Raw genomic sequence first — 14874 nt, forward strand, 5'->3', positions numbered from 1 at the left:
CAATGGTTTTATCAACTATACAATGCCCGTCCCCAAAAGAGTTACATCGTTGTGTACCTGTTTCAAAGTTTTTGGGATCATAATAAGCGATGTGCTTCCTGCAAAGCTATATTTCCCCTGATTACCATGAGCTCATCTCAAAAAGACCAACCTCCACGAATCTCGTGTCATTCTGCTTACGTAATATGGACGCTGGTGCTCAGATCGACACTCTATATACCGACCTGAAATCAGCATTTGACAGAGCAATATTTCTGAAACGGTTGAAGTTAATAGGAGGGTTTTTTTGATCTGATTCGTTAGCTCGAAGCGTATCTGAGAGATCGAACACTTGCAGTAAGAATTAGATGTGTGTTCTCTGCCCATTACTCGAACGACTTGAGTGTCCCTCAAGGAAGTAATTTGGGTTCACTCTTATTTACACTCTTTATCAATTTCAATTGAAGCAATTCAAAGAAAATTCGTTCGTTACACATCCTTCCGTGGCAGGACCCTACTAATCTTCCGCCATACGAAGACCGCTGTAGATTATTAGGTCTACACACGCTTGAAACGAGACGATTCTTCTAGGAGAGTTAGATATGTCCGAATTATTGGGTCAACTCCATATCTATGCGCCTGAACGTGTGCACCGTCAACGAAGCTTTTTGCTATTGGAACATGTGAGCTCACTGTATGGTGGGCGTCATCTGATTTGCTTCGTGTCTGTCACATTCAACGAAGTTTTTGCGGATTTCGATTTCAACGTGTCATCCACTACCTTCAAGAACCTGCTATTAAGGAGTTTAATTTGCCAGATATTTACTGACGACATTTTAATCTGTATTTTTATTTGCTGCTTTTCTTCCATATTCTTTTTTTTGCTTACTTTATTGTAACAGCTTGTTTTGTTATATTTTTTGCTCTACTTATTGTTAAGTTTTGTATTGTGTATTTAATTTTATGCCAATTTGAAAAGAGTTGATGCTTCACTCAAATTAGCTTTTCCCCATTCCCATATTCATTACGACTAACTAGGCCAGGTGATAAAAATAATACAAAATAAATTTAATGGCGTCCAATTTGGCGCAAGACACCATCAACTACTAGGTGCATTCAAGCTAACATTCAGAATGCAAAAGGATCTTCAGTAGTTCTAATCAAAAGGTTAGCGAAGGAAATGAAATTTTATTAATCTAAGAACCATGGACAGCAGAAGATCGTGTTCATGGACTTCCAACACAAAGATATAAATTGCTGCCCTGTAGATACAAAGGCAATATTAATTTTTGAAAAAAAATTATCATAGGTTACAGAAATTTTAACTTTTGAACCGGAAGAGATAGCGCTTGGACGTGATCGACAAAGTTGTAGAGGAGAGTACTTTTATAAATTTTGCAGAAGACATGTTGTCTTTGCCACTCATAGTAATTGAGTTATGATATTTTTTCTACGATAAACTCCTTCATTTCCTATTTTTACTTTTTTGTTTCTGATTTTTCGCGTTAATAATGTTCCAAGGTACTTTTTATCATCACAAAACACACAACTTTTCCGACGAGGTGTGTGACTTATAGCTGATTTTGATTTTATTTTGGCCTGTTTTCGAACCTGCAAACTATCCGCAAGAATTGTAATTATACTATCAATTATTCTGATAGGGCTGGGTTTCACCTACAAACGAAGGTAAAATTGTGCCCCTAAGTACCCGTTCAGAAGTTATATGAAGTCGCGTGCATATCTCACTGAATGAGTAGGCGCTGGTGTTCAAAGACGCTTTCGCTTGATTTTCTAAGTGGCGCGCACAATAATACCTATCTATCGCTATAAGGGGAGTAAGGGTTTTAGCGTGAAAAAAAAACACTACCACATTGGATAAGGAACTTTAGTATGTCTCTGAGTTTCAGTCGTCCAAACATGGTATCGTATATGTAAGGACGGCCGAAAACTCGAAACCGCAATTGCGCTACTGCTGGACAGTTGCATATCAGAGGTTCCGTAGTCGGATTCACAAAGATCACATGAAAAAGACTCAGTGCGCTGAATAGTTTCCATATGACAATTGAGTTTGCAGTGGCCGGTTAACCTTCAAACTACCAAGCCCTCTTCGATACACCAAAATCGACGTTCAATTGGCCATAACTTTTTTTATGTTTAATCGATTTTGATGCAGTTTTTTGCCAAAGAACCGGAAATTATTCCAATTTTCGAAAATGATTTAAAAATTGTATTCGGGGCTACGACCCCGGAGTAAATCCAGATTGCAGTGGGGTACCAACTTTTGGCCATTTTCAGTTTTTCATAAATATTTTCAAAACAACGCTAGAATTCAACATTTTTCGACAAGAATTTGTTAGAAATGACCTTCGTACATAATAATTGCACTTCATATATGAGTAATACGAATTGGCCAGTTCCTGGGAGCGGTTCCCAAAAGTGGCCATTCATGAGCTTACATTGCATATGCTTTATTATAACAGAAACACTAATTTATTTCAACAAATCTTATCAGATCGTCTACTTAGTATAACAAGCAATTAATTCAATAAAGGTTTAATATAGATTTGCCACTTTCTGACCAGTTCCGGGAATTCCGGAACACGGTTCCCAGGACGAAATTTATTTTTTCTGTTAATCCTGGCATGCGGCACATCAAAAAACATCAACTCGAAGATCTATGAAGAATGCAATCACATTCGAAGGCATTCGGACACATGGAGACACTTGATGACCAGTTCCGAGAATTCCGGAACACGGTTCCCGTGCCAAAATTTTTTTTAAGATAATCTTGGCATGCGGCACATCAAAAAATATAAACTCGATAAACTATGAAGAATGTAATCATATACGAAGGTATCCGGACACATGTAGACACTTGATGACCAGTTCCGGGAATTTCGGAACATGGTTCCCAGGTCAAATTTTATTTTTATGATAATCATAGCATGCGGCACATCAAAAAACATCAACTCAATGAGCTATGAAGAATGCAATCATATACGAAGGCATCCGTACACATGTGGACCATTGATCACCAATTCCGAGAATTCCGGAACACGGTTCCCGTGCCAAAATTTTTTTTATAATAATCATAGCATGCGGCACATCAAAAAATATCAACTCGATGATCAATGAAGAATGCAATCATATACGAAGGCATCCGTACACATGTGGACAATTTATGACCAGTTCCTGGAATTCCGGAATACGGTTCCCAGGATAAATTTTATTTTTATGATAATCGTGGCATGCGGCACATCAAAAAACATAAACTCGATGAACTATGAAGAATGTAATCATATACGAAGGTATCCGGACACATGTAGACACTTGATGGCCAGTTCCGGTAATTCCGGAACATGGTTCCCAGGTCAAATTTTATTTATGATAATCATAGCATGCGGCACATCAAAAAACATCAACTCGATGAGCTATGAAGAATGCAATCATATACGAAGGCATCCGTACATATGTGGACCATTGATGACCCGTTCCGGAAATTCCGGAATACGGTTCCCAGGTCAAATTTTATTTTTATGATAATCGTGGCATGCGGCACATCAAAAACATCAACTCGATGAGCTATGAAGAATGCAATCATGTATGAAGACATCCGTACACATGCGGACCCATGATGTCCGGTTCCGAGAATTCCGGAATACGGTTCCCAGGACGAATTTTGTTTTTTATGATAATTATGGCATGAGGAACAACAAAAAACGTCAAGTCGAAGATCTATGAAGAATGCAATTCTATACGGTATCCTGACACATACGGTCACTTGATGGCCAGTTCCGGAAATTCCGAAATACGGCACATCAAAAAACATCAACTCGATGATCTATGAAGAATACGAAGGCATCGATACAAGCGGACACTTGATGACCGGTTTCAGGAATTCTGGAACACGGTTCCCGGGTCCAATTTTGTTTTCCTAGATGAACATGATAATATATGAAGACATCCGGATACAAGATTCTCAGTTCCGAGAATTCCGGAACACAGTTCACAGGATGACATTTTTTATTCGTTTTTTTTGTTTGTTTTTGAGTTGAGGTATGTGGTTCATCAAAAAACATCTACTCGATGATCTACGAAGAAAGCAGTCATCCAGACACATACGGACATTTGATGGCCGGTTCCGTGAATTCCGGAACACGCTTTATTTTCCTTTCTTTAAGGAACGATTGCCAATGGTATGTGAAACCGTAGTACACAAAACAAATACTCTGGACCAGAAAAGCATTTGTTTTGTTGCTCTTAAGCTGTTCGGATTATAGCAAATCGCATGTGAGTGTGTCATCGCTCCAAATTTGGGCTCCTATCACAACATGTCCCGTATAAACTGAATGTCACTTCTGAATACCATGTCTACAAACATGTCTAGTATGAATAAGAAAATCGGAGACAAATAACTTTATTGTGACGACTTGTGGTTACTTATACTGCGACATTTTACTTATGAGTCTCTCATTTGACTTCCCACAAATTTCAGCATTGATTATGATCGCTGAGAAATATTTTCCTAAAAAGGCAAATCAAATTGGCACTAAAATGGGGTAAAGATGAGGTTGAGAAGCTGGTGATGAACGATAATTTTTTTCACCACACCAACGGGGAAAAATTATCGTTCATCACGCATATGAAGTTTACCATTGTATGGTATTGGTGATGCTATAGTAGAAGGAGTAGAGGGTAAAGCCGGCGCAAAACAAAATGTCAATAATGTGGGTTGAGAGAGGGGTGTGGTAGTAAAAAAATACTATCCAATTCTATTTTATCTCTTTGTGGTTCGTTGATATTTGCACTCAATCACTGTGTGCGAATTACTGCAAGTACACGAGGATGACTTTTGGACAAGAGAGCGTTAGCTCAAAATCAAAAAATGCGACCGCGCTATTTTGGGTAAAACTTAAAAAAATAAGTTACGTAACGGAGTGTAATATCAAGGCTTTGCTTTAAATACATTACAGATCTTACAGAAAAATATTTCGGCCAAGGAACCGTGTTCCGGAATCGACGGAACCACAATATCAATAGACCGCATGTGTCCGGATGTCATCATATATGACTGCTTTCCTCGTAAATCATCGAATTGATTTGTTTGGTTATGTTACTCTCCATCAAGTGTCCGTATGTATCCGGATGCCTTCGTATATGATTGAATTCTTCATAGTTCTTGGAGTTGATGTTTTTTGAAGTGCCGCATGCCATGATTATCATAAAAAATATAATTGGTCTTGGGAACCATATCCCGGAATTCCCAGAGCTGGTCATCAAGTGTCCATATGTGTCCGGTTGCCTTCGTATATGATTGCATTCTTCATAGATCAGCGAGTTGATGTTTTTTGATGTGCCGCATGTCACGGTTATCATAAAAATAAAATTCATCCTGGGAACCGTGTACCGGAATTCCCGGAACTCTCCATCAAGTATCCGTATGTGTCCGGTTGCCTTCAATATGATTGCATTTTTCATAGATCTTCGAGTTGATGTTTTTTGATGTGCATCATTCCATGATTATCATAAAAATAAAATTCGTTCTGGGAACCGTGTTCCGGAGTTCCCGAAACTCTCCATCAAGTGTCCGTATGTATCCGGTGCCTTCGTATATGATTGCACTTTTCATACTTTATCGAGTTGATATTTTTTGATGTGCCACTTGCCATCATTATCATAAAAATAAAATTTGACCTGGGAACCGTGTTCCGGAATTCCCGTAACTGGCCATCAATGGTCCACAAGTGTACGGATGCCTTCGTATATGATTGCATTCATCATTGATCATCGAGTTGATGTATTTTGATGTGCCGCATGCCGCGATTATCATAAAAATAAAATTTGTCCTGGGAACCGTGTTCCGGAATTCCAGGAACTAGTCATAAATTGTCCACATGTGTACGGATGCCTTCGTATATGATTGCATTCTTCATTGATCATCGAGTTGATGTTTTTTGATGTGCCGCATGCTATGATTATCATAAAAATAAAATTTGACCTGGGAACCATGTTCCGAAATTCCCGGAACTGGTCATCAAGTGTCTACATGTGTCCGGATACCTTCGTATATGATAACATTCTTCATAGTTTATCGAGTTGATGTTTTTTGATGTGCCGCATGCCGCGATTATCATAAAAATAAAATTTGTCCTGGGAACCATGTTCCGGAATTCCAGGAACTGGTCATAAATTGTCCACATGTGTACGGATGCCCTCGTATATGATTGCATTCTTCATTGATCATCGAGTTAATGTTTTTGATGCGCCGCATGCCATGATTATCATAAAAAAAATTTGGCACGGGAACCGTGTTCCGGAATTCTCGGAACTGGTCATCAAGTGTCTACATGTGTCCGGATGCCTTCGAATGTGATTGCATTCTTCATAGATCTTCGAGTTGATGTTTTTTGATGTGCCACATGCCAGGATTATCAGAAAAAATAAATTTCGTCCTGGGAACCGTGTTCCGGAATACCCGGAACTGGTCAGAAAGTGGCAAATCTATATTAAACCTTTATTGAATTAATTGCTTGTTATACTAAGTAGACGATCTGATTAGATTTGTTGAAATAAATTAGTGTTTCTGTTATAATAAAGCATATGCAATGTAAGCTCATGAATGGCCACTTTTGGGAACCGCTCCCAGGAACTGGCCAATTCGTATTACTCATATATGAAGTGCAATTATTATGTACGAAGGTCATTTCTAACAAATTCTTGTCGAAAAATGTGGAATTCTAGCGTTGTTTTGAAAATATTTATGAAAAACTGAAAATGGCCAAAAGTTGGCACCCCACTGCAATCTGGAATTACTCCGGGATCGTAGCTCCGAATACAATTTTTAAAGCATTTTCGAAAATTGGAATAATTTCCGGTTCTTTGGCAAAAAACTGCATCAAAATCGATTAAACAGAAAAAAAGTTATGGCTAATTGAGCGTCGATTTTGGTGTATCGAAGAGGGCTTGGTAGTTTGAAGGTTAAAGCCCTGCACAGTGGTCAAAATGAGCAATTTCATGTCTTTAATTATTTTGCGGCTAAACCATAAGTTATGAGTTTTGGTGACTTAGGACAAGTTTTATTAAGAGTTATTAAGACAGATTTTCAGAAGTAGACGACCATGTTCCAATATGAAATGTAGAGGCATTTTTGAAATGTAACTTTTTACTGGAAGAAGATAGACAGTTTAAGTCTTCAGCAAAGTTGCAGACAATGTTATTTTTAGTAATTTAACTGAAGATACTAACTCTCTATCTACAGCCGTTTCGTTGTTATGAGAAGTTTACAATGAACCTCATAAAAGTCAGTTTATTTAAAATAACTTTTGTAGTACTCATTTCTCTACAACAATGTTCTTCACAATGTTTTAGATATTGTAAAAACCCACAATTTTTTTGAATATTTTTAGACAATCCGCTGTGTATAGAAAGAGTTAGAGCTGTTTCTTTGATTAAAAATGTCATATTTCTTAACAAGTTATTTAAAAAGGTTGCAAAAATATGCAAATGAAATAATGTTATCTTGAAAGTACTAACAATCTACTACAAAATCCTAAAGGAGTGGTTAGTATCTGTTAGTATCCAAGAATGTTAAAAAAGAATGAAACGGAGAGCATTTGAGTTTTTTCTTCAGCGCTATCTGGCTTTATTATAATCAACATTTTTGTATGTACTGAGTTCAAAATTATTTTAGTTATTGTAATCAATTAATGAGTTATTGTAAAAGTAATACTATAATTTAACAAAAAGTGCTCGTAGTTCCATTGGAAGCACTGTACAAAATTTTGAAATAATTGGTCCAATAGATTCTGAGTTATGATGCACACCGTTCCTTAAAGTCACCTCCACAGATTCACTCTCAATTATTTTCAACATTTTGCCACGAAAATTAGAGAAATTAAGTTCAAATGTTGCATTATTATATGCAAATTGACTAACGCTTTGTGTATCATCAAAATCTATTAAAAGCAATTTTCACCGAATGAACCAAATCTCTAAACCCCCCCCCCCTCGTCGATATTTACATGACTATTTGCTTGGTATATTGTAAACCGTGTATAAGTGCAAAATTGAAATAAAGCAACTTCTATATTGATCTATATATTACTGACAATAAATTTTATTTTGTACATTTTAACGTCATTCAATTAGCTAGAGATTACTGGCTAGGGAAAGTTATGAAAATTAGAGCCATAGTACTCAAGTAACAGCAAGGATGTAAAGTAAATAGATCGGAAAACTAAAAGTGGCAGGGTCATTAGAACAAGCTTAATATCGTACGGACTTAACTTTTGTCTTCTGCTGATGTGGATCGAGCTTAACTACTAGCACAACTACGAATAACTCGAGTTCACAGCATGTCTCCTAGCATAGACAGACTTGTACATCTTTACCGTGAGAACTGAACCGATGTCGGTTTTTCAAGTATTTTCATGTAGCCGTTTATTAGTTAGCGATTTTGTTTGTCGTCGAAATTGGTAAACATAAGTAGTGGCAGTTTTCGAGTAAAACCGAGGACGATCTAAATAAAAATTTGCACAACAATGCAGACAACAGTTCATCGAAAAAGGATAAGATAACTAACCATCAACATTCTATTGTAGACCTTTGCTACTTTTCCATTATTTAAGATTGAATAGAATATAAACGCCGTTAGAACTCAAATACATTTGTGCGCAACATTCTTGGATACTAACGGATACTAACCATTCCTTCATAACTTTGCAGTAGATTGATAGTATTTTCAAGATAATACAATATCACCTGCATATTTTTGCAACTTTTTTAGAAAACTGGCTAAGAAATATGACATTTTTAAACAAAGAAACATCTCTAACTCTTTATATAAGCATCGGAGCTTCTTAAAATGTTCAACAAAGTTGTGGCGTTTTACAATATCTAAAACATTGCAGAGAACACTGTTGTAGAGAAATCAATATGACAAAAGTTATTTCCAAAAAACAGAATTTCAAAGGGTGCTAATGAAAACTTCTCATAAAAACGAATTGGCTGTAGATAGAGAGTTAGTATCTTCAGTTAAATTACTTAAAATAACATTCTCTACAACTTTTCTGAAGACTCAAACCACCTTTCTCCTTTCAGTAAAAAGTTGTATTTCAGGAATGCCTTTACACTTCATTTTGGAACATGACCGTCTACTTCAAAAACTTGTCTGAAATCACCAAAACTCAAAACCCTATAGTTTAGCCACAAAATAATTAAAGGCATGAATTTGCTCATTTTGACCACTGTGCCCTGGTCAGCATGCCGCAGTGGAGATTCGAAAAATGTAGGAGATTTTTCGAAATCACTGGACACGGTTGGTAGAAACGCCTTTGTTTGGCGAGTTTATAGATTTATCTAATAATTACGGTGCTCGGACGAAGCCCAGGATCGTATTTTTTCCCTTATCCAATTTGTCGAAATTGGCAGGGCCGGCTCAGGACCAATGAAGTCAATCGCTGAACCTGCCCTGGACTATTCGTCAGCCCATTCATTTCCAGTAATTTCCAGTAATACCGGAATATCCGAGCACCCAGACAAGGTAGATAGTGTTGACAATGCTTAGTTCTTCGATTTGGGTTCGGCACGCGATCATTAGCTTGGACCGTGATTTATCAGAGCAAAGGGCCTTGATTGCAGCCTGACTATCGGAGCAGAAGTTTATAACTTTGCCTAAAAGCTCTGTTGAAGGGCCGATTGTATCCCGCATATAACCACGAAGATTTCTGCTTGGAATACAGCACAGCATTTACCCAGCGAGTGAGATTGTTCCAATCTCATTTCATGACAGTAGACACCAGCACCAGCACGTCCCTCCATCAGAGAACCGTCAGGGTGACCGACCACTTGCGTTTGTTGTTGTCTTTCCATACAGCCAGACAACCAATCCTCTTGAGAGGGAATCTTCACATGGAATGTACTGTAAGGAAAAACTACTTGTGAGTGTAATATCGCTGGGAGCAAGAATATCTTCACCCTATGTAACCATTTGCGACCACAATAGCATATGGCTGGTAGCAAGATCAACATGGTTACTGTTCCAAAGCCCAGTAATCTGCAGACTGTATGCACATGATAGTGCTTCTTGTTTGAGGTGTATATTACCCATTCAGTTAAGTAACGTGTTGAATAATCATTTTGAAAAAGTAGGTATTATGCACATTAATCAGACTTAGGTGATATTCAGTCCACTGGGACATTTAATGCTTTAGCTGAAGCATGATACTCAGTTCGAAGGTTGTACATGTTCGGTAAGAGCCGACGAAGTAAATCGGTTAGGTAAATAACGTGGATTGTTTGAATTAAAATAATAATTATATATTAACAAGCTGCTGGGAGAACGTTTATTGTCGTATTTACATAATCAGATGCAGATATCGAAGCGCTAAACAGTTCACTGATGGATCGCGGATGTAGGTATGCGTGGATGATCGCGAAGGGCTGTCAAAGACCGTCGGGTATATTATCATCTCCGGGAGTCCTGGTATGGGACACTCCAAGTTTAAAAGAGTGTCATACTAGGGCTCATCACCAAAAGTTTAACTACTGATTTCCTCATCTATTTAGCTCCTGTTTCCGTAAGTCATAAGCTTCCAGAATTATCACGATCTACTCGATCTAGTCTCCTGCGGTGGACCTAGTCTAGCCAGCGGGCCAGCCAGTAGGTACTGAGATCTGTCCAGCGATTCCGGGTGGAGCGTAGCTTCCGGTTCACTAGCGCCCCAACGACCCGCTGTTCGATGCGATCTACTCGAACTCGTCCTCGGCGGTGAATCTAGCCTGCTCACGAACTGTTGGGTAGGGTGTCGAGGTCGGTCCGTTGATTCCGGTAGAGCCTGGCGTCCTGTTATGAAAACAATAAGTGATTTAGTAATAATTATAATTCGAAGGGTTTCTATACAATCATAGATTCAATCAGCTTCAAAAACCTTTGAATTTATCAAACTTTTGCTTGCTTTTAATTTGAACAATAAACATACCATGTCTTATGCTCGTTCACAAATTATGAATCTGCCAAACTCAAAATAATCAACACATATAAATCAAAAGTTGCTGCGTATAATCCCAATATTCCAACTCATTGACCCTAGCCTGTGTTGAAGCGTGCAAATTCGAATATCCTCACCAAGAAGCACACGAATAGCAAAAAATAAAAAAAAAAAATCCGCAAGAGCAAAATTATACAATCTCGTTTTCAGCACAAACCATATATTATATGTTATTTTACAATTTATGGTTAGCAATTATATAAACATACACACAACAGCACTCGGTGGCACCGAAGGGCCAAAAGTGAAGGGAAGAAACAGGGGCAGTCGGCAGCAGTGGTGCTAAAAGTGGTGGTCAGCGTAGAACCCGTTGGATGGCCATTTTCGACGAGAAACCTGACCCGGTCGCGGTCGTCCGCCGACGTGCGTTGTTGTGAACGGGAACATGTGAGATGAGTTGGCTGGCTGAAAGAGCCGGACACGAAAAATATGTAAGAAGCATCCTCCTGGCACCCGAAACCGATGGAGGACAATGAGTGCGAAGCGGATAGCATGTTGAATGTATATGAGATTATAAATACATACTGCGAGGCAACTCGCACCGATCATCGCGTGATCATCGTCATTGTCAGTTGAAGTTCGTGGTATGGTGGTAGGAGGATGCAGTGATACACGTAGCCGTCAGTAGGGATAGGAGGATATGTTCGGATTGAGTGTAAGCTCTTACTGACAGCTGTCTAGCAGACAAACATTTTTCGCACTATTTTAAACCTACACACCTAGAAAAAATAGTGTAAATTTACGTCTCCTGACCCTGACATATACGAGCATCAAAAATGACTTAGTTTTACGTTTGATTTTAATTTTACATGACGTTTAATTTCGTAAATCATGTAATTTTACTCCACATACAGCATTTAATCTGAATGGTAGGAAGTGTAATTTTATGTCATTGCGCATGTAAAGTATATGTTTCATGTAAAATTAAACGGAACACGATAATGTTCCGTCGTTTGGTAAATTACGGTTTGTTGAATTGTGTCATGTTTGCAATTACGTCAACGCTAAAATTCAGATTTTTTTGGTGTGTAGAACGTCATGTGATTTCTACCAACTTCAATACAAAGTATCTGATCTAATAGCAGTTCAACTACAATGTCCCGCCTCCTAATAATTACCTTCAACCGCAAAGGCTGAATCACTGACCTTTATTTTGCCGGAATCCATTCGAGCGGCACTACCTGAGCCGTCGGTAAATAACGACTACTGGAAAATAACAAAAATCTCCGCTAATCCTCATAAATCCATCTAGCAAAAAAAATCTCCATGCGGTATTTTTCACCATTCCCGTAGGAGCCACCCACAAGGATTACACCACTCGGCTAAGCACTAAAGCCAGCCAGACCGAACGATAATGATAGCCAAGAAAGACCAGGTCTGGCTACTGGCTGAACGATGAGGGACGATCATAACGACCGATAATAAGAGGCATCTAATTTTTCTAGCGTGTTACGAGCTGGCAACCAGCTGATTTAATGCTACCGAAGAACTTGCTCACGACAGGAACAGGAACACGGAAAAACCGCTTGAGGAAGGATTAAAAAATTATCATCCCTTCCCCGGGAGCCTCAAGTGCCGCTCGCAACTTGTTGGCATGTTCGAAGATCTGGTTACTGATGTCTTCCTCACTGTGCATCGCGTCGGTTGTCGGGGGAGGAAACATATAAAAACGCACTGAACAAATTAATGCAATGCAGGCAAGTAGATAAAACCGTAAAAACACTTTTGAATGCCGTCAGTTGACGAGATATCGGAGCGGATAGTGACTGGGTCGAGCGATGCGGTGTACGGGACAGGGCGGATTTCGATGCCGTAAAGTTGTTTTTATAACGGACACAATAATACATAAAATCCATTAATTTCCCAACGAAGTTTATTACTCGTGCGCAGGATGTGACTGCTTAAGATATGCGTGCGTATGATCGGCTGGATTGGCTTTTGGTAATGTGTATGTAGATACAAGGTATACGAGGAGATGCATGAATTTTTCGATGGTAGCATTCCAAATGATTTTCAATTTAATGCACATGTTTTACGTCTCTCGAAGCTGATTTTGGTTTCAATTCAAACAATCGAAATTAAGAATTTTATAGTTGTTGAATTTAAAAATAATGACGAATTTATGGACCCGAGTCTGATGGTGTAAGCCCATCGTCTTATGTTTGTGTCCCGAATATAGGAAGGTTTCTTGGTATCTCGAATCCCTCATGAACCTGGAGAAACTTGACCAAGTCCTGGATTCAACTAGTAGGAACATTTATCTACTAGAATTATCCATAGTATTTTAATGAATTGTTTCATTTGCTGCATGAATAGAAAGTCAAGTTCTACAAAGCATATCACATATTTTAGTCACTGAGGGTTACAATATAAACTATAGTTTATTTGCATACTTCTAATATTTTTAAAATATGAACAGATTGCCCGAAAGTGAAGTAGACGCTGAATGATTTCAGTTCTATTCATTCATACACTTGATTAGCGAGGTTTGTATAATCATGGGACAATTTATATGTGATTGTTTTTTAAACATAACCGCTAATAAATAAAAACGTTTAACCCATTCATGCCCATATTCTTTGTTGACAACAACGTTTGTAAACAGCTATAACTTTTGATTGAGGTAAGATTTCCTCGCAAAAAGAAGTAAGGCTAATAAATGTGACTATTGCCTTTCATTTGAGCATAAACAGTTACAAGGATTAGTTCTAGAACTGAAGTTATTGCAATTAGTCTGATTGGATTCTGCTGGAGCAGTGCTGCCAGGGACAGTTTACGTTGACGACGGAAAATGAATTTTTCATATACCTTCGTAATGATGCAATATTTTTGAAAACTGATAAAACTTATCAATTCAGTCTGTCTTCGGCTACGTTTTCCATGCAATTGGACTATTGTAAATATTCTAGGAGAATTGTATTGAGCATTGGAAGGTAAAAATTGAGCAGCTTCTAGCACTGCAGGGGAAACACCTATCTTTATGAAATAAGACTTTTTGTGTTTCTTGATGTTGCCGTTTTCAAGGAAAACTAATTTTGAAACCCTACATACACTAGAAAAAAGTTGGGCATGAAAGCGTTAATGTTATCCTTATAAGATGGATGATTAAAATCGTGCCGAAAATGACAATGTCGTCAGTGAAGACTCCATAAATTAATAACAAAATTCAGCTAAAAAATACCACTGGTTTCCAAACAGTGTTATTGCACCGGATATTTCACGTTGAAAAATCGATTTTTTTCGATCGAATTTCGAATCGATTCAAATCTCAACCGTTACAGAGTTATTGAACTTTTTGTGAAAAAAATTATTTATCTTAAAATACTTCTAACTCGATAAGTATACCTCGTATTTTAAATCTTTTTGTTGCATTGGAAAGGTGAGAAAATTTTCCATTGAATGGTGTTCTCATATCTTTCAGTTAATTAGTTTTTAGTTGCAAAGTAGTTCAAAGTTGGTGTTTTTGATGAGGTTTTTGTTAATTTTCTCAAAATAATGAATTATGATTATAGCAATATCTATTATCCAAAATATGGGTTTGAGGACGATTTATAATTTGTTCTTCAACATGATATTCCTATTTCTTCTCATTTCCTTGTGATTTCACTTCTAAATTTTTCCTATAATCGACCTGCAAGCGCTTAAAACGCTTTAATCTAAAAAATATGCGTTATATCGTTATTATCAGGGCTTCCTTGGAAAGTTGAGAAAATTTCCTTTCGATGTATGTCCAGATATCTTTTAGTTAAGTGCACTAAATGGCTTTTTACTAGTAAAATAACTCAAAATTACCGTTTTTTGGAGAGTTTTGTAATTATTCTAATTATTAACCAACTAAATTTATCAT

Source organism: Topomyia yanbarensis, chromosome 3 (assembly GCF_030247195.1).
Source record: "Topomyia yanbarensis strain Yona2022 chromosome 3, ASM3024719v1, whole genome shotgun sequence".
In the NCBI taxonomy this organism is placed as follows: Eukaryota; Metazoa; Arthropoda; class Insecta; order Diptera; family Culicidae; genus Topomyia; species Topomyia yanbarensis.